The following is a 22435-nucleotide window of genomic DNA, read 5'->3' on the forward strand; positions in this document are numbered from 1 at the left end:
AGGGTCAAATACCCTTCTATTGTGTCACAGTATGCACTGCTTCAAGACTTAGCCAATTCCTTTTTATATTTGTAATTGAAGTACCAAGCAAATGGTCCCATCTGATGATCAACCGACCAACAGATGGCCGGGCATTGAATGGAAATCTCTTGCAAAGTCTGGTCCTGTGTCCATCAACCTGAAGCTTAGGTTTTGTACCACATTCAGTATGTTCTCCTCTTTTTTTCCTAATTCTAAGGATACCTGGCAGAGATAAAGCTATTTAGCATATATTATGGTTTACAAATAAAGTGTTACAATAATAATAACTAGCTGACCCGTGCAACTTCGTTGCACCAAATCGGTTACTACCGGATAACACAAATATAATGACATTTTCTAAAAATGAATCCTAGCTAGATCGGTTTATCGCCCCCTGTATACTAAGTTTCCAATTATATGTATACAAAAATTGCTCGTTTAAAGATATAAGATTAAGCCAAATCAATATCATTATCATCATAGCAACCCATTACGGATACCGGACAACTACAGGGCACGGATTTTCTCTCACATAATATAAGAAGGGTTAAGGCCATAGTCCATCATGCTGGCACAGAGCCCAGTGGCGTGCACAGGGTTTTTGACCAGGGTATGCATGAAGAAGGAAGATGTCAATAGAAAAATTCTTCTCCTTGATGAGACTTACAAAAAATTTAAGGTAGGCAGTGCTTTTGTGCATGTATGAAGTGCACGCCACTGACAGTGCTGATGTGTAGACTTCACACGTTGTTGAGAACATTATAGAGAACTCTCAGGCATGCGGGTTTCCTTGCGATGTTTTTCTACATCGTTGAAATAAATAAATATACTTCGACAATACAAACATCGCCATCTAGCCCCGAAGTAAGCGTAGCTTGTGTTATGGGTACTAAGATGACTGATGAATATTTTTATGAATAATATACATAACACTTCCAGACACTGAAAAACATTCATATTCATCACACAAATATTTTCCAGCTGTGGGAATCGAACCCTTGCACTCAGAAAGCAGGGTCGCTGCCGACTGCACCAATCCGCTGTCAAAGTGAAGCAAGTGATATATTATTTACTTAAAACGCCCATAACTTCAAAAAGTCAGAGATGCGAAAGTGCATCCGTATCCGCTCCATTGTGCCTGTAATTCGAACCGGAAAACAGCGATTGCTTGGCGGCAAAAAATCCAGAAATTATAAATTTTCAAACTGCCTCTGAACCCAGAACCTCCCAGTTATTTGGCGTCAGAAATCCCCAATGCGCAAGGAAGGTCGTGAAAAAATACCCAACTAGATTACTGTGTTTAGGAATCCCATATTATGTCGCCTGGATTACGGCACGTATTTCTCTTGTCGGTCCTTAAATCTTGAGGGGCCAAGATCGTTATGTAGGAAGTCATAAAAAATACGTAGGGTACCTACCCTGGCTCCTGTTGCTTAGTTATCGAGATCGTAGTAAATTAAATTTTATAATTTTACTAAGGTTTTTTTTATTATATACTAGCGTACCCAGCCCGCTTCGCCGGGCTAGATTTTCCTTTATTTTATTTAAACAATAAACTTATATCATTAAATTTTCAATTTAAGTCTCATAATATATTAAATCATTTATTTCTCTCCGTATTCATTCTCTTCTATTCTCTTCTCGAGCGGGTGAAGATCATTATCTACGCCCATGTACACCCAACAATAGAATATCATCATAGTAAATGAAAGCTGTTTTTGACAGTTTGATAGTTCAAAAATAGGAGTGCTCCGATCGTCACCAAACTTTACAGGATTACTCGCCAGGTTAATCCGAAGATTCCCTGAAAGTTTCATCGAAATCCGTCCAGCCGTTTCGGAGCCTTTGCGGAACATACCCACACACTTTCTCTTTTATATATATGTATAGATAGATACATATATATACATCTGAAGAAAATATCATAAAAAAAAAACTTATGTACACGCGTTAGAAGTTATAATTCTTTGGCGTAACAAGATACAAATCTTTTCAAAAATTTTATCTTTTCACTTTTCCTTCTTTTGTAGAAAAAACGACACTAACAATCGAAAAAAGGTATTGTTTGAATTATTGCAAGTCAACTGTCAAACCTTTTTTAGAAAAACTAAAATGTTGACTATAGCTAACTTCATGGTGTCGGTATTTTGTGACGGTGTTTGCGCGCATCTTAAAAATTTACTCTCACCATTATTCCCTAGCGCGCCAAAAGAAGTAAAAGAAGAAGAATAAAAGTAATATACTTTTATTGCACACCACAAAAAGTGCATACAAAAAGAAAAGTATTACAAAACAACGGCTAGAATTTAAAATATATGACTACATCTATACATATATATTACTATATCTATTGCTTTTTTTTTATTTTATCCCAAAAATTAAGCAAAAAAAAACGTACCTACTTCCGTCTGTGGTTTGAAATAACATTGTCCATTTTTCTTTGTCGAGATACGGAATCAGACAAACGTTTAGAAATATGATCAATACTAACACTACTAGTATCTATAGAAAAAAATTATATTGAAAATTGGAATAATCTTCTCAAATTAGTGTATTGTCATGGGTCCTCGATATTAAAAAGTTTGAACGAAATCTGACCGTTTAAAGTGGGTCAAAATAGAGTCCAAAGAAGTCGGTTACAAACATACAAGCATACAGGTGAAGCTAATAAAAGCGTGTTAAATTCCGGCAGGCTTTTTAAAAACCATACTGAAAGAAATAAAAGTAAAGCTAAGAAAGCCGTGTAAAGCCAAGAAAGCCGTCTGCAGCGATGTCAGCGAAGTGCGACGTAATGTTAACGTTGTAATCTAATAGAAGCGGCGGCCTCGCTAGGTCGCTGGCACAGTATGATGTCACTAGCGTTTGCGCGCGAATATTCCGCTCGGTGATTGGTACAGGGTTATCCACAATAGAAAACCTCCATATAATATACTAATACTATTTGTAGCTCGCCTTTCTTACAAATCCTGTGAGAAACGTATGTTTTAATGGTATAAAAAGTTGCCTATGTTACTCTCCTACTTTCAACTAACTAAGATGACGGGACTGCCATATCCGTGTTGGATAAAAGTCCCAAATAAATAAAGATTAAAAAAAACTCTATTCCAAAAAATCTATTTGATTGATTGCTTGGTTAAAGCTTGAAGAAAAGACAAACATACAAACAAACAAACACACTTCCGCTAGAATATATTTATTTATTAAATACCAGAAATTAAACCAAGTGTGAAATTGTAATAGCAGAATGAACATTTTTGCCAACCCTGATTTTCGGATTCCTTTCATCTGATGAAATGACGCCTTGCTAAATGGTATTTAACACAGTACGCGCTAGATTTGTGTGTCTGTGTATTACTAGAGTAAACTGTCTGATGTGTGATCTAGTGTATTTGAGGCTGTAGTGTCGTGATTACAGTATATACGTCTATACATATAAATAAAATGAAATTTAAGACGTTTGGCATAAGTCATGATTATGTTCCAAACATCTTTTTCAATTTTTCTCTGTATTCCGAAAAGTAGCAAAAGCTCTGGGATTTTTATCCCAAAACAAGGTTCTTAAAGCCAATTCGGTTATCACATCTTAATATTGAAATGACGAAGCGGTGATAGCCTAGTGGCTAGGACTTCGGCTTCACTTTCGGTAGGCCGAGCTCGAATCCCAGCACGCACCTCTAACTTTTCTACGTAATGTTCTAAGCAATTAAAATATCACTTGCTTTAACGGTACGGAAAACATCGTGATGAAACCTGCATGCCCGAGAGTTCTCATAATGTTCTCAAAGGCGTGCGAAGCCTGCCAATCAATATCTCTGGACTATATTTAATCAGGATTGGTGCAGCGGTATAGCTGTCACTATGTTCGTTATCTAGCAAACAAACAAACAAAGAGACACTTTCAAAATTAAAAATTCATTTATTTCAAGTATGCCTCATACGAGTATAAGCATTTTCGATACGTCAAATCTGTCTGTTTGTAGTAACTCTACCACCGGTCACCATTAACAATATAGGTCTGGATTGTTGACCCAGAAATCGAACCCTGGTCCTCGTGGTTCTCAGTTAGCACTAGCTCACCTAAAAGCTCTCAATTTTAAATCCCAGATAGCAAATAACACAATGAAGAGAAGAACCATGCCGTTTATATTGGCACTTCCAGGTCAAACAGATCGTATAAATCAAAAGGCTTCCTCCTTTATCATTTAACATTTACAGCGTAATTACAACTATTACAAGTGAACGCTCGTATTACACGGACCATTTGTCAGCGCTAATGGATTGCATTCGAGATATGACGTTTCTGTAATGTTTATAAATAAATGTTTTATTTCATTGCAATGCTGACTGTTAGCAAAATATTCGTTAAAGGTTTCTCGTATTAAAAGATTTGGAGTAGGCACCTGAAGTGAGAATCTGTTGCTCGGCTATCATAGGCAAGACACAAATACTAGGTCAGGGGTTCGCAACCTTTTTAAGTTCGCGGCACACTAACAACTTAAGAAGTTTGTCACGGCGCGGCGCCCACGCCTTAACCTAGCTCGTGGAAATAAATAGGTACCTACTATTTACGCAAATAAGCACAAAACATAAAACAATAAATTTTTCATTATATTTTAACAAAGAATTAACAAACACCATCCCATCAATGTAATGGTTAAGCTCTCTCCACAAAATACTCTAAAGCGTTGGCAAATCATCCCAGTGGAATTGAATTACTAGTTTTTATTGACTGGTTGATTTTTTTTTAATACAGATGGAAATCCCACCGGCGCAACACTGTACTTCCTACGGCGCGCCCACGGGGGCGCCGTTGCGCCCAGGTTGAAAAGCCCTGCACTAGGTTATAACCGCTCGTCTTTTTTACTTCTCATTGAAATTATCAGGTCCATGCTTAAGAACCTAGTTTCAATAAGTCAGAAATATTGTTCCAAACGAAAAGACACCTGATTTCTACTACGCCCATTTGCAACCACGTATTCTAAAAATGCACCCATAAAATGAGATCGCACTCGCATTACATGGCCCACGGCTAAAAGTCACATTTCGATGAGTTGGACGTATTGTTCAAAACGAAAAGACACCTAATATACTAAGTTAATTTGAAATCATGTATTCTAAAAATGCACTCATAAAATGAGATCGCACTCACATTACACGGCCCATTAACAATGGCCGGTGGATAATTAGCCGACTAACGCCGGTCACCGTGTTGTGGTCGGATTACCATAATTGCACACCAAATTCGTGGTTACAGCTACGTGATCTGATAACCGAGTTAGGTTCAATCTAATTGTAATTGATTTCCTAATAGAGACGTTGGGGAAGTTTAAAATACTACCACTTGACTTGGTCTGGTCCCTGGTCGCGAAGGCCACTAATGGGACCAGGAAGAGTTTTGTGCCAGTTCGTATTTATAAAAAGTAATAAATAGCTTTTATAATCATCGTCATCATCAATTCAACCAATTGACGTCCAAAGCTGGACATGGGTTTTTTGTAGGGAGTTCCACAATCCACGGTCCTGGGCCGCTTGTCCCCAGCGGCTCCCAGCGCCCTCCTGATGTCATCTGTCCACCTCGTTGGGGACCTACGGCGCGTTTACCGGGCGGGGTCGCCATTCCAGCACCTTAAGACCCCAACGTCCATCCGGTTCTACGTGCTTTGTTCCGTGCCCATTCACTTCAGCTTCGCGACTCGTTGAGCTCCGTCGGTAACTCTAGCTATTCTACGGATCTCCTCATTTCTGTTTTGATCTCGTAGAGATACTCCTAGCACAGCTCTTTCTAGAGAGCTGTGCTAATAGTTTTGGCTTACCTTAATTCAGTAAATGCCTAAGATTAAAGGTGAGGCCAAATTTCGACCTCCAAAGTCACCCTTTCGCCCTCGAACATCTTAAACCCTTTATGCAGTAAAATACATGAAACTAGTCACTTTGTCCCTTGATGTTTAAAGTTAGGGGACACCTGGGTGTATGAGAATAACAAAATATTCTAACTTATGGCATAGCCTACAATTTTGGGGCCCCTAGTGAACCTTAGGGGAGAAGATTGCAACAATATTGCCATACGGATTTATTGGGTTTGCTTTGCTTTGCACAAATGATGAGCCAATATTTGTCTTGTTTTTGGCGTTACACTATTGCGGAATGTACTCTCGTTTTATTTTTGTCTATAAGCGCGATTCTTTTAGTTTTTGATTTTTTGCTCGACTATGGTTTAACTTCAGGCTATCTAAAGTAGTTGACTATGATCGGCTTCGGCTAAAAACCTCAACGTCAGGTGTCATGTGCCTGTGATTACACCGACAACCACGCACATCGGAACACAGCAATGTATGTCGGTAAATCATCATCATCGTCATTACCGGCCCACTACAGAGCACGGGGGTTCTCTTACAATGAGAAGGGGTTAAGGCCGTCCACCACGCTGGCCCTGTGCGGATTGGTGGACTCCACACACCTTTGACAACATTATGTAGATCTCTCAGGCATGCAGGTTTTCTCACGATGTTTTCCTTCACGGTTGATGCAAGTGATATTTTAATTAAGTAATTGGCGTGCAGGGATTCAAATTCGGCCCCCGAAAGTGAAGTCGCTTCCCAATGCGCTATAACCGCTTTAAAATCAAATGTCAGTAAATAAATAAATATAACTGTACTACTACAATACACACATCGCCATCTAGCCCATAAGTAATCGCAGCTTGTGTTATGGGTAAGGTGACTGCAAAATATTTTTTATGAATAATATACATACATACTCATTATATACAGATAAACACCCAGACACTCAAAAGCATTCATTTTCATCACACAAAAATTTTCCAGTTCTGGGAATCGAACCCACAGCCATGAACTCAGAACATGTCCTCAAATCGACGCTAGTACTTCCATGGGCCAACCAGGTTTACTGCAAAAAGCACTAAAACTGAACCCCAGACAACGTTTAATGGGTTGATATGAAATGACTCGACTCTAAATAGGTACTTATCGTAGTGACGTGACCTGTGTTGAGATACCGCCAAAAATCCGTTCATTCTACCCGAGGCAATGTACCTAATTAGTGACGGGCCTAGACAGATAGTAATTATTAACAGATGGTTATTATCAGTCAAGCCAACGTCTTATCGGTCACGCTAGTTTCCATAAAGAGTACTAACGCTGATTTTCGAAGTAAAACTTCTTTAGGCGCGTCAAGGGACTAACTCAGATTTTTTAGATTAGTAACGCTTACGTCAGAAGTCATGTTTGTTTTCGCGATTAAAAAATCAAAACACTTACGTACAAGTTTAACAAGAAAGAGTTCAAAACTAAAAGCCTACTACGGCTCCAGTATACCTTTGTGAGGTTGAATATATGCTTTTACAACATTCCTAAGGTAATTTATTTATTTATTTATTTATTTATTTTATTTTGTGAACAATAACATATCTTAACCACTAATGAATGAAACGATGATCACTGTAAAAGTATGAAACTGCGTAACAGTGATCACGCCCACCTCCAAAACTTAAAATTTACCACTGTTCACTTGATATTTATCAAAAAAATCTAAATACATTCAAAAATATTAACTAAAATAAAATAAGATACAACAAAGGGATACATGCAACATGTTAAACTTGATTTCGAGTGTGTGTGTAAGAGTGTATGTATTTTGTGGTGTGTGTGTGTGTGTGTGTGTGCGTGTGTGTGTGCGCGTGTGTATGTGCGCGTGTGTGCGAGCGTGTGTGTGTGTGAGAGAATCTAATCAATTGAACTTATTTCAAAATAATTAAAAGTTTTTCCGTCTCTTCATAAGATAGTGATTGATTGGTCGTAGGTATATGTCATATACTCCACGCTTCTCGAATTATACGCCAGCTATTGGCAAATATCATATTCAATTAGGATTATTTATTTCAAACATTCTCAAACGGATCAATTGTGAACAGCAAAGTGAATATAAATTCAACAGTTTTAACAAAAATATTTGAAATTGTTTTTTGAAAATCTCTAATTATACTTGTTTATTTATAACTTTTGTAATAAATAAATTATTTATGAATTTTCTGACGGTTGCGACATTCTGTTATAATAAATGACAAAATTATATTGGCATGTGTTGATCTTTAATTTACGACCCTCAACTATTCTATTTGACAAATGAAAATATTAAATACAATAAAAAATGAAATTAAATGAAATGGCGGATTTTACTCTTTCAACAATAGATAATAATCAAAGTTATAATTCTATCGCGCGTAAACGTTACACACACATACTTCTTTACTTTTTTGCACGATGTTGTCTACTCGCAAGAGTTTTGATCTAAATCGGAAACGTTAATCACAGGATCTGTGTCATTTAATACGTTGTACCTACCTATTGTGTGCTGTGCATGAGGCTAATAAATAAATGTATTGAATTAAAGAAGCCGTACACTTGCCAAGAGGTAGGCGTCGGCTACTTCAAAGACTCGACACATTCTCCAGTTTCATGAATCCCGCGCACAAAAGTATAAGATTTGTTATTAATATGTACCTACATTAACAACTAACAATAAAAACAATACCGAGAAGATTATAATACAATCGGTGATAGCATAGTGATAGGGATGTCGGCTTTGTTCTTCGAGGCGACCAAGTTTGAACCCCGGAACGTACCTACGTACCTAAAATTTAAAATTTAAAAATTCTTTATTCATGTAGGGCCTATCACGGGCACTTATGAAGCGTTCATACATATATGTTTACATACTTGTCAGGGGATGGTGATCGTTCGCCAACGTAAACCTAAAGCTACCAGGGTTGAAAACGCGTGTTGGTCTAAGAAGAGCCAACAGTAAATTTAGATGGGTATTTTTTTTTCATCTCAATCTCACTGTAAATTAATACTAAGCCTTTATTCCTCGCACGTTTTTCCGTTCGTTAAATTTAGTGTAAAATTGTATATCGCTGAAACCAAAAAATTAAATTGCACTACCGTGTAATTCTTATGTACGCAACAAAAGTGCCACCTATGGGCCTACTTGAATAAAGATATCTTTGACTTTGACTTTTGACTATATATAATCGATCGCGAGCCAATAAATTGGGAAATGGGTATATTTACCAAACAGAAACTGTTCTCTTTTTAAACGCATCGCATTTCGTTAAACGACGCTTAAATTTTATTAATTTGTAAACGTCCGTTTTAAATGTGTACAACGTATCTTTCTATTTCTCTAGTTGACACCCCGCCAAGAAACAAAGCGGCATCTAATGACAGACCTACGGAAGGGTCGCAGACGGTTAATTATCGAACCTCAATGGGACGTATTTTGAAATCTCTATTTATATATTTGGCAAACTGACACTCATAGTTTCTCATCCACGAATATTTCTTATTACGAGTTAGGGTTCAGGGATTGGCTTTAAATAGAACACGCAACACACTGAATAGTGTGAAAATCAACTAACGACACGTTTATTAATATTCTATACGACATCACAACCCTCTCATAGTTGCGGCTTCTTTTTACTCACCCAACCTGAGCGCTACTCTTAACATGAGGAGGCCTAAACATATCGTTCACGACCCTGACGATTCGATACTACCTACAATGCAACCAGAACACAATCAATATCTGCTCAGCGTCTTCGCCGGCGAAGACGATGTCCCCGACGTCTGACTGAGAAAATTATATGACGAAATGGTCGCCTATCTCCAAGAGTGGGAGGCACCATAAGAAGGTATTCCATCTGCTTGGCCTGTCAATTATTACTTTACTATATAAAAAAAAGGCTAATGATGATGTTGAATGAAAAACTGTATTTCCTATGATACAAAAGTACGAACACCATGATTTGTTTACAAAGCCCAAGGCCGCGGGCACAATGGCGGGTCAGGAGTCAAACGGTTTCACTTTCGCGTGCGCCCGCGCACTGCGCCGGACGCACGGTTCAGCGGGCTCAAACTTACGGCGTTTTGTTTTTAGTAAATAAATAAACAACTTTTGTGCTTCTTTGAGTAATAGTAGAGCTTTTTGCCGACGGAGCCGCAGGAGACTTTTCTCCGCGGGAAAAAGATAAAAAATTATCTTCTGCTACCAATGGCGTGCATAAAGGTTATGCACCGTGTATGCACGACCCGGGCAGATGATATTAATTTATTTTATATTAATAATAATAATTGTCTTTATTGTGTCTCATTTACAACGGATTCTTATAATCTAAGGAACGGTAACAACTGTGTTAGTTAAAAACTGTGTAACACCTATTAACGCTCACGCTCAGACTAAAACAAAGCAAAATAAAAATATTACAACTAAAACAATACAATTTACAATTCTATACGTGTTCGTGTATGCCTCTATGCACGCCACTGACAGGAGGGTAGTTACACAAAAAGAACATAATTTGTGATGATATTCGTAATAACAGACATATATTACACGGGATGAAAGTGGAAAGTATCTTCAGTACAAGTTGTTTAAAACTTAGGGGTAGGAATTATACGAGTTATAAAAAGCCAACCTTTAAGTTTTTATAACGCGTTCTGGTGTACAACTCCGTTGTGCGTTTTGATTTAAAGAAATTTAATTATCACTTGCTTTAACGGTGAAGGAAAAACATTGGGAGGAAACCTGCATGCCTGAATGTTCTTCATAACGTTCTCAAAGGCGTGTGGTGTCTCCCAATCCTCATCCGACCAGCATGGTGGAATACGGCCTAAACCCTTCTCGTTCCGAGAGGAGAAGCATGCAATGTCGTGGGCTCGTAATGGGTTGATAATGAGGTAACGATGACGATTCAAAGACGTGTGGTGTCTGCCAATCCACACTTTATTAGCATGGTGGAATACAGCCTCAACCATTTTCGTCCAGGGAGGAGTCGCCTGTGTACACTTTATTTATTTGTACACCACATTAAGAATATGTACAAGAAACAGAAAAAAAAGGAACATGAATAATCTCTCCCAGGCAACCTTAGAAATAGGAAAAAAGAGAGGAGAACAGACTCAAGTGGTACATTAATGTTAAAATACATACATGCGAATAACTACATACTAATACATAAACTAATTTATACATAATATGATAAATTAATAAAAAATAAACTAATATAAATTCCAAAAACTAATAAATATATATTATATACTAATAATTAGCTAATATATATCATATGATGGTGACGATTCGTCAGTGCTGTCACCTCTGGAAAATAACACGAAATTGTGATGTAGGCAAAATTATTACTGAAGTGAGTTATTTCCTGATTAGCCATAAGAAAACACTTTGACAATGAAGTTTTTATCATAACGCTTTGTTAGATAACTATTCAAGGTTCCTATAATTTACTTGCAGCCTTAACAATGGAGTAACTATGGTTTTTGACCGCCTTTCAAAATTACACTTGAAATTAAATATGCGAGGTGTAACCTTTATTTTATTAGAGAGAGAGAGAGAGAGACTTACTTGATTAGCGGTTTGTTCATTTGGTGGTTTTTATGTAAAAACAAGATGTATAATTTACCAAATAAAATCGAAGAATCATCAATCAAAATTCTGAGAATAAAAGTCAAAGGCTTTTATTCTCTTCTTTCGATTCTTATGACTAAAAAAGCGACAAATTATGCATACATTTTTATCAACCTAAGAAAATGACCCACATTAAACGCAAGAAAAGTCGTAGCCAAACACTCGTACGCGTGAAATAAAACTCAATTCCTTAATGAACTCACAAAAAGTCAAAAGTTTTAATTTATTCCGTCTGCAAAACATCATTATACCTAACATAATGGTATACTATATACATCCTATGCAAATTTTTATATGTATGATGAAATTAATTATTAATGAAGCCTTGTCTGGTATACTGATTATAATGCTTTGTAATGTATGTTAATTAATAATATTTAGGATACCTTTATCTGTTTTTAATAGTATTTAGTGTTTAACACGCAGCGAGGTCTGTACGTGACATTATCGTAAGTTATCATTTAGAGTTGAAAATATAAGGCTGATCCTCCACGAGCGTTTGTATAGCGACTATATTTGTCATACGCCTCGATGCGATGTACCTAGCCGTCATCTGGAGATTGCCTCTATTGGGTTATATTTGATACCATATTATTGCCTTATTTAAGCTGATTTGAATTACAAGAGGTTTCTACGTCCCTGGTTAAGTGGACAGCGCTATGGACTTATAACTGGGAGGTCCTATGTTTGATAACTGGCAGCGACAATTTGAGTATTAATGAATTCAGAATTTTTCTGGTCTGGGCTGATAAGAGGTTTTAGCCGTGGCTAGCAACCACCCTACCGACAAGTATATAGGTTAACTTTAACTGCCATACCCCTAACATGTTAGCCCGCTAACATTGCAGACGCATCTTCACCAGGTAGGATTATGGTCAACGGCTAACTTAAACTAGTTCATTTAAAAAACATAACAGAAGATCCTCCGAACTTAGTGTATACTACTACATATACATGTTTATCACTAGACCAGACGAGACTAGGTAATCATAAAGTTTGTTTTATTGCTGATCTAGTGAAGTATAAACAAACAAATCTTTCACTTTTGCAGTCTACTGACTTTCAGTTTTTGTCACGAAACTGCCTATATTTGGCCTCATCCCACTTCTGACGTGCCAAACTAATCTTCGGCATGACGCAATATGCGAACTTTGTTTGATAATGTAGGGTTGCCAACCTTAAAATCTATCATCATATAAACCACTTAACACTTAAGAAGGGTTGAGGCCGTAGTCCACCACGTTGGCCCAGTTGCGGGTTGGTGGACTCCACATACGAGTACCTTTGAAAAAATTATGGAGAACTCTCCGGCATGCAGGTTTCCCCACGATGTTTTCCTTCACCGATTAAGCAAGTGATATTTTAATTGTTTAAAACGCACATAACTTAAAAAAGTTAGAGGTGCGTGCTGGGACTCGAACTCGCCTTCTCGAAAGTGAAGTCGAAATCCTACCCACTGCGCTATCACCGCTACAACCTCAAAAAAAAAACTATAGTATTACTTTATTATTTTTGACACATCATACTTGTGTTGATGTGGAGCTTTTTGTGACAGAGCTCGTCCGCGGAGAAAAATTAAATGCTTCATATGTCTCTTAACTCTCCATTTCTCTTGCATTTAAAAAAAATAAGAAAAATAAATATACTTACGTGAAAATACACACATCGCCATCTAGTCCCAAAGTAAACGTAGCTTGTGTTATGGGTATTGAGATAACAGAATATTTTTATGAATAATATACATAAATACTTATAATATACATATAAACACCCGCCGCCGCCGAAAAACATTCTTGTTTATCACACAAACACTTTCCAGTTGTGAAAGCAGGGTCGCTGCCCACCGCGCCAATCAGCAGTCATATAATCTATTTATCTAATCTAGAAAATAAGTGTCTAATTGTCTGCATCTTTTATAGTAAATGATTATATCAGTTCCATTGGTACAAAATAAATAAATAAGTTACAGTTTTGTTCCAAATCACAGATAACAAAAATCTTTCGTTTTTATTTTTAAATATATAATATAGTAGTTGGTACTCGGTAGCCCTATCGAAGCCTGACGTGGTACACGCTAGCTCACTAGCAGTGACGTGTCCTAGGTTGCGGCAACGACCCGACAAGGCCAAAATATTCGTTCACAATTTACTTACAAGTCCTTTTTTGCGCGGCCCCTGAACAATACCTACAACACAAAACCTTACTATAGATAATTCATAAAAATAATAGTCATATATAACAATAAATAAACGGGCTGAAAATTATAAATCGCTGATAACTTATTATCTATCTGTTAATATTGGATAGAAGCAGGCGTTACTTTGTGAGAAATAAGTTTAATTTGCGAAAAGCAGGAGAATCTGTGTGGTGTAATTTAAACTTTCTTCAATCGTAATAACCTAACCTAACAGATCTTCGGCAATGTACCCTCTACGCACGTTACGCTCCGAAGCCGGACTTAACAATTATTCATTGTAAAGTCAACATATCGATGTGTAGAGTGAACATTGCCGCAGGTCTGTTTGGTGTGGAGTATAAGGATTGAAGAAATTATAAATTACACCATACAGATTCTTCTACTTTTCGAGGACTATAGAAAATTAAGCCTAATATTCATAATATATCTGTTAATGTTAAGGTCAAACCGCTCTGCGTTCTCAGCGACATTCGACTTAGTGTCCAGCGTCTAACAAAACCTACGTAGTATAGATGTAAAGAGAACCAGCTTATGTGAGGGATAAGTCTTTCTTCAAGCTTGAAGAAGACGTTTTGTGCGGACCCCACATCACATGGGATAATTGAAAGAAAAAGAGTCCCGTTTAGGACTGACCCGGTATACCAGTGCGTGTTTTAGCCTTTAGCCTTCTAAATAGCGGCAATGACCTGACGAGGCCAGAATGCCCGCTCACAATGAATTTCTAAGTCCTTTTTTATACCGCCCCTTGACAAAAAGCCATTCTACCTTTAATTGTTTAGTAGGCAGTTACTATAGGGATATTGAAATAGTTCGATCGAAGCAAATTAATATTGTTTCCAATAAAATAGACAATTCTAATTCTTGTTAAAGTTTAACTCTAGTAGGCGTGTTTCATTTTAAGCCAGGTTCAGATACGTATCATTTGTCCGATCCGATCACTTTATCTGTATCGTCGTATCATTCGTGCCGTGTAGGGTATCGTATCCCATTGTGTACGCCTGTAACTTCAATACGTATCATATCATCAAATGCCCCAGTTCCGTGTCCGTTCGACTTTACTGATCGTACATAAGTCTACTTTCCGTAGCAGGGACCGAGTCGCGAGTTATCTGTCCATAGTGGAGGGTTGATTACGTATTTCACGACAGGCTTGCATATAATAAAACGTCACTTTTGCATATAATAAAACTACTAAGATGACGTTTGACAGCAGTGATCGCGAGAATAACGCCTGTCGCGAGATACGTAATCACTCTGGTCACTTTCTTCCGTATCATTCGTATCGTCTAAGGTCTCGAAGCTCACTGTGTGCGCCTGTTACTTGAATACGTATTATATCATAAAATTGTCTAGCTCTGTGTCTTATGTTCATCGGACAAAACCGACTAGCCATTAAACAGGCTGTCAGTTATTTACGGTGTTCTATAGGATATATTTCGGAGAGTGTGCTCAAGAACTGTTTGATCTAATTCCCCCTCGCCATTTTACCATCGAACCGCGAGGAACCGTAAGGACCGATATACCGCGGACGCGTACGAAGCGCATCGCATCTTCGTTTCTGATCCGCACCGCTAGGATCTGGAATGCCCTTCCAGCTTCCATTTTCCCCAGTACCTACAATATGAGTACGTTCAAATCAAGAGTGAAAAGGCTTCTTCTAGGCAAGCGCGCTCCACCTTAGGCAGCATCATCGCTTACCATTGCAGTCAAGCGCTCGTCTATAAACATAAAAAAAAAAATTAGGCATTAAAAGGTATCCGTTCATAAACTGTGTTCGGTTATGAATCTTTTTTCCGATCCATTCCCTGTATCCTTACCACCGTATCATTCGTACAGTATAAGGTATCGTATCCCATAGTGTACATCTGTAACTTCGATACTTATCATATTATCACATTGTCCAGTTCTGTGTCTGATCGCCTTTGTTGAACGCAACTATAACCGACTGGCCATAGAACGGGGCGTGTCGCAAATCGTAGCAGATGTATCCGTCCAAACTACTGTAGGTTACAGCATAGATAGGCACAGTTCCTAGTTTCTGCCAGCCATCTTGAAGTTTATTATCTGTAGCATAATATAATATAATAGCGCTAGGTATGTAGTGTCTAAAACTAGCCCACGGAGTGACGTAGTGCCTCGTATGGGCTACGGCAACGACCCGGCAAGGCCAAAAACGTTTACGACGCCATCACGAGCTTATAGCCGCCAGTGTGACGGTACAGTCACTAGGTTTCGAAGGTTGCCTGACATGCTAAACTAGACGGTATTTATTTTTTTAATACTAGCGATTTCATCCGCGTATAAGTCAACCTTAAAAGATAGACATATGCTGTCGCGGACTTTTTTTTTTAAGTTTTAAAGAGCAACATCTTTGTGAAACATGATCGAAAATTTTACCGTTTACGCAGCGCACGCAGCGAAATTTCTCAAAAGGAAAAAAAAAACCTTGATTTTAAAACATTCTTCCTTGGTGCTATGCTCCTATTCTTCTATGAGTCTCCTACGAGTATTTCATCATATGATGAAAACTCGAAACAGCTCCAGCGGGAATTTATAAAATAAAACTTCAATAAAGACCAGGTGCAGCGGTGGGCAAGAGCTATTTTATAACACCGACGTCAGAAGACGTCATATTGTTGTATCGACTAAGATCTAATAAGAGATCACGATTTTTTTAATAGATAAGTACTTAATATCCTAACCTTTCCTCTTAGTAACACGCCGCGGGAAGTTTGTATATTGATAAAATAAATTCTAACTTTTGTTTTCAGTGCGTCTTAGAAGATAATTCTTAAATTAATAAATCAGAAGCTAATAAGAAAATATAGGAAAAAAAATTGCAATGTGTCATAATGATTTTATTTTTCACTATTCACTTCAAATATTTTTTCCTTTTTTATATATCTATTTGAAGCATAAAAACTACACTACGGTGTATCGCACACACACACAAACGCACACATTCGCCATTTTATGCCCCGGATGTGAAGTGCCCTCACGGCACGTAATAGAAAGGGCCCCGTACCGAATGATAATACTCCTCAAACAACCCCATTAATTTTTCCCCTTAAATAAAAAGTAATGTTGGCGGCCGTTGACATGAAAAAGCCAAAGATACTAATCCCTGCAACAATACATAAACATAAATTTTAAATTGTTCGATATGGATATTTCTGGTTGTGACAGATTATAGAAAATTAAGCCATTAATGCTCTTTGTCCACCTTTTTCTTTTATTGTCTAAAGGCACGCTTGCTTCTATCCTATGTATATAATTAATTTAATTTATATGTAATATATACTACTATTACATCATGAAAATAAGTAAAATGCAATATATCTCATTATTTTAAAGTAGTTATTTCGTTAATATATTTTATAATACATACATCTATATTGAATTTGTGGATAATTTTGTTGGATTGTACGGATAGGAAGTATATTTAAAACGCGTCTAATTAACTTCCCTTAGATATATACGCTTCATTAAGGTTTCATCAAATCTAAATTCAAATTCAAAAATACTTTATTCACACATATAATATTTCCATTATTGTGAGGTGATGTTGATAGCTACTTTCGTTATTTTAACCTAAAGCTTAAATGCGGCCGGTATTAGTGGACCAAATGTAAACAAACAAATGACAGGTCGTAAACATTTTAAATTAGGTCAGGTTACTTAAGTGTGTTAGACGTAAACAATGTAGTTTCTGTCAATTTTTACAAAACACTAGAATTAAAAGTTATTTAAAAAATATATTTACTAAAATTTTGTTTATTTCTCCACTAAGCGAACGACCTGCCATTTGTTTGTATACATTTAGTCCATATCTTGGGTTTTATATATCAGTGATTGCATTGCGACCGCGTAGCGATGGTACAGCACTGTTTTCAATCGTAAACCCGGATGTTAGGGCTGGAAATGTGTTTGTTTTTATGCCGGCCCGGGTCACGTTATGTAACGGGTTAACGGCAAAGGTGCATGTTAAAGAGAGTCAGTTACGAGGGGATGTTTCGATTATTCAGCATATTTAAAATTTTAGGCATAATCGATACGTTTCCTATTTTTAAATCTACGTACAATGTAAAATAAGTTTATTTTTCATTTTTTTTAACAGCATTTCCGATTCATAGATGCCGGGCGGCATGTCCTGCGAAATGTAACGCTGTTTATAGGCGATGGTTTTCCACTTACCATCAGGTTGGCCATTAGGTTGGTCCGACAATATCTTCTAATATTATAATTGCGAATGTGTGTTTGTTTTTTTTTTGATTAGGTGTGAAGTAAAACTTCTTTAGGCGTGACTAGGGAGTAACTTAGATTTTTTTTGACCGAAGGAACGCTTACTAAAGTCTGTGTAGTTTCCGCTATTTAAAAATAATTTGTATTGGTCGTAAGTTTATGTCATATACTCCACGCTTCTTGACTTATACGCCAGCTAATGGCACAAATCATAAACAATTAGGATTATTTATTTCCAATATTTTCAAACGGTTCAATTGTGAATAGCAAAGTGAATAAAGTCAATGTGAATGCAACAGTTTAAAAAAAATATTTTAAATTGCAAAGTTATTTGAAAATCTATAACTGGAAGATTTCTGTACATTTAATATATTTTGAAAAATTTGACCGAGGGATGCTTTATTATCGATACGATCGAGTCCAAAACAGATTTTTATTTAATTTTTGCCCGTCCGTCTGTCTGTCTATCTTTCCGGGCATCACGTGAAACTACTGAATGGATTCAAATAAAATTTGGTATAGTTGTAGCTGATATTCCGGGTCAACATATAGGATACTTTTTACCCCGATAAACAATAAGTTTCCTACGGGAAACGGGATGAAAATTTTTATCAACTTCACTTCATAACTCCGTTAAATTTGAACCGATTTTAATAATTCTTTTTTGATTTGAAAGTGTATACTATTAAGCATGTACTGTCTAATAATGAAGCTCTGATAAATATTGTCGGAGATAACTCTTCACAGATAACAGCAAGGCATATGGGACAACGATCGAATGCATGCGTACCATCCTGGAATAGCTCATAGGCTTCTTTTTATCCCGGAAAAGCAAACAGCTCCTACAGGATAGAATCGCTATTTTTTCCGCATTAGTCTTTCAAAATCCGCGCAACGGAGTTTTAGATTGACGTGGTTTTTTTAGATAGGCATAGTTGATATATTATCAAACTTTTGAGTTTGTTTGGTTGAACGCCCTAATCTCAAAAATTGCTGTTTCGATTTCGATTTTTTTTGGATTGGTAGTATCAATTAAGGCTGTTTTTCCTATGCGTGCGATGCGTGAACGGTAAACGTTACGCTAAACAACGGAAATAAGTAGTAAGTATATCGGAATTGTTTCTTTAAAGTTCTATGAAACAGTCAGACAACATACGACTACTTTTTGAAGTTTACTCATTCGCGGACGAAGTCGCGCGGTTCCGCTAGTATACAAATATACTTGTAAATTTTCTGTCAATTGCGACATTCTGTAATATACAATGACAAGGTTATATTGACATGTGCAGATCAAATCTTCAATTTTCTACTCTCAATTATTCTATAAATTAACATATGAAAATATTTATAAAATGCTAAAATAATATTATTGAATTTTAAATAGAAAATAAAATGGAATACTGAATATTAAATGAAATGGCGGAGTCCCAGGAACATTTTACTCTTTTATCAATAAATAATAATAAAAGTTTTACTTCAATCGCACGTAAAGGTTACGCGTACACACTTTTTTGGTAAGAAGTTAGTTGAAAGTACGGAGAGTAATATATATCCTGGGAAAACAAACCTAGCGATTTGTATAAACCATAATAAACATGCAAAAAGAACTCTGGCAATAGCTATTGTTATAGAAAAATCGAGTCCAACTAGGCATTTAAAACTAGGTTCCTATTTATATGTGACGGAATAATTTACTCTTGTCCCAATGACATTATACCCTTGGGCCTATCGTACCAGCTCTCGGCAGTGAATGAAGAACCGACTCAAAGTTCATATGTAGGTCGCATTGTCTTTGAGCCCCGGATTGGGGCCATTTGCATACAATTTACTTTATTGTACACTATGTACCTAGATATCTTCACGGTCAATGTGACACCTAACGCTAATCATATACGACTACCTGTTGCCAACGTCTTCTCCCACTAAAAGTTTTTGAAGTTATACTTGTTTTGGCGCGTTAGGGAAAAATGGATTGTGCGTTAGGATAAAAGAGAAGTTGCGACGGGTATAGAATAACACGTACGGCCGCGAATAACTTAGTTTAGAAATAAAACAGGTCCATCTGGTAGCGCTGCAATTAGTTTCTAGGTGCAGACGAATTTGCGCGGGTCAGCTAGTAAATAAATAAAGTAAAGCACAGGTTAAGAATGACAGCTTTAAAATGGTGGTACCTTGTGGATGTGTTAGAGTCCACGTGTTCCATTGCTGGACATAGGTGTTTTGAAGGGAGTTCCAAAATCCTTGTTCCCTGGGCTGCCCGTTTGATGTCGCTTGTCCACCTTGTTGGTGGCCGAACAACGCTGCGTTTACCGCTGCGGGGTCCTCATTTCAGCACCTAGATACTGAGCTACGTGCCTCGCTATTGCCACTTTAGCTTCGAGACTCGTTGAGCTATGTCACGAAGTTGCGGGACGCTGTCCATCCGAGTTCGATTCAGTTCGCCTCTTTTTCGAAATTGGAGCAATAATTAAATGAAAGGTGAATGTAAGCATAATAAGGAAACCTGCATGCCTGAGAGTTCTCCAAAATGTTCTCAAGTGCGTGTGAATTCTACCAATAATTGTTAGAGTCAATAATTCAATACAACATGGGTAAAGGGTTCTTTTTAACGGACTCCAATAATAGTAGGAGTTTCTTAATTTATATCTCTTGCTACATGTACGACCTGTTTCCCTTACCCCGTACATACAAAGAAATAAAGTGGAATTGTATTTAAAGAAATAACTGTCTAGTATTTACTCGCAGCTCATGTGTTGTCGTCGTGAATAGGTGAACAGACACACTTTTTTGTAAATGAATTTTAAGTTTTTATTCATGCAAAATTATTATTTAATTTAAACATTACTAACTGAAGTCATGACGTGTTTTAGAAAGTCAGAACTGTATAATAAGTTTTGGTTGATTTATCACTATTAACGGTACGCAAACTTTTTACACGCTTTTTATTAGCTTCACCTGTACTTGATGTCGACCCCCTTCAATAGGTCAGATTTAGTTCAAATTTTGTCGATATATCGAGGACCGATGAAAATACACTAATTTGATAAGAATATTCAATTTTTCAATAAGCAAAATTTTTTTTTTTGTTAATTTATATAACATTCATATATAGTCGACAAGGCAGGAATGATGTTAATTTTAATTTCCAATCATTATTTGTAGCCGATTTCTCTATTATCCGATCACTTACCACCACGTGAGATTTCCGTCAGCGGCTAACTATTAGTGGAATGAATAAATAAAACACGAGAACAAGTCAACTGCGCGTCAGTGCTGTCATGTTAAAACTATTCCCCATATTAATAAACGTGGCGTAACGTCGGAATAGGTTTGCCACATATCAACTGACACTACCTATAAAATTGGCAAATAAGTAAGTACTTCAATGCTACTTTGTTTTTTCCTTATATTCTTTTATTTGTGTAATTTTTGTTTATGTATTCGTATGTAGTTATTTGAATGTAGGTTAATGTTGCCCTAATCCTAAGGTTGCATGACAGAGATCGCTTCTAAGCGATAAGGCCGCCTTTTTTATTCTACTCCAGTCTTTGTTTCTCTCTAATAGTCCTTTATTTTCCTAACTGTGTCATCATCGTCATCATGTCAACCAATCGACGTCCACTGCTGGACATAGGTCTTTTGTAGGGAGTTCCACAATACACGGTCCTGGGCCGCTTGACTCCAGCGGCTCCCAGCGTCTCGCCTGATGTCATCTGTCCACCTCGTTGGGGGCCGACCTACGCTGCGTTTACCGGTGCGGGGTCGCTATTCCTTAAGACCCAAACGTCCATCGGTTCTCCGAGCTATGTGCCCTGCCTATTGCCACTTCAGCTTCGCGACTCGCTGACCTATGTCGGTAACTCTAGTTCTTCTACGTCAGTCAGTCTAGCCCTGAAATGACCAACCCGCCTGCCCAGCGTTGTCACTACGGGCAAATCTTTGTTATATGGAGGAAATAAAGCCACAGCCTAACTGTGTAGTGGTAAAATAAATATAAATAAATATACTACGACAATAAATACACCGCAATCTAGCCCCAAAGTAAGTGTAGTTTGTGTTATGGGTACTGAGATAGCTGATGAATATTTGTTATGAATATAATACACATAAATACTTATAATATGCAGATAAACACCCAGACCCTGAAAAACATTCATGCTCATCACACAAACATTTTCCAGTTGTGGGAATCGAACCTACGACCTTAGACTCAGAAAGCGGGGTCGCTGCCCACTGCGCCACTCGGCCGTCAGTGGTGTACAAATAAAGCGTTTAAATAAATAAATAAATGCTACCTAACCTATTTATAAGGGGCTATAGGTTTTGTCGCTCCGCCCCATCACTAATATAACGTTTAAATATTACATTTTTATCAGAATCTAAGTGAAATCGATTACACAGTGGAGCGTGCGTGCCCACGTGACTCTAGACCACGCGGATGAGGAATTCGCATCTAATACGCTAGCGATAAGCACTAAT

At 37.3% G+C, this 22435-nt stretch overlaps 1 protein-coding gene across 1 annotated transcript in view; it reads left to right on the plus strand.

Annotated features, from left to right (window-relative positions):
- LOC120630586 (tRNA dimethylallyltransferase) overlaps nt 1–22435 on the plus strand; it is a 334518-nt gene that overhangs the window by 19290 nt on the left and 292793 nt on the right. The gene's annotated exons all lie outside the window — the stretch shown is intronic.

This window comes from Pararge aegeria, chromosome 16, assembly GCF_905163445.1.
Source record: "Pararge aegeria chromosome 16, ilParAegt1.1, whole genome shotgun sequence".
Taxonomy (NCBI): Eukaryota; Metazoa; Arthropoda; class Insecta; order Lepidoptera; family Nymphalidae; genus Pararge; species Pararge aegeria.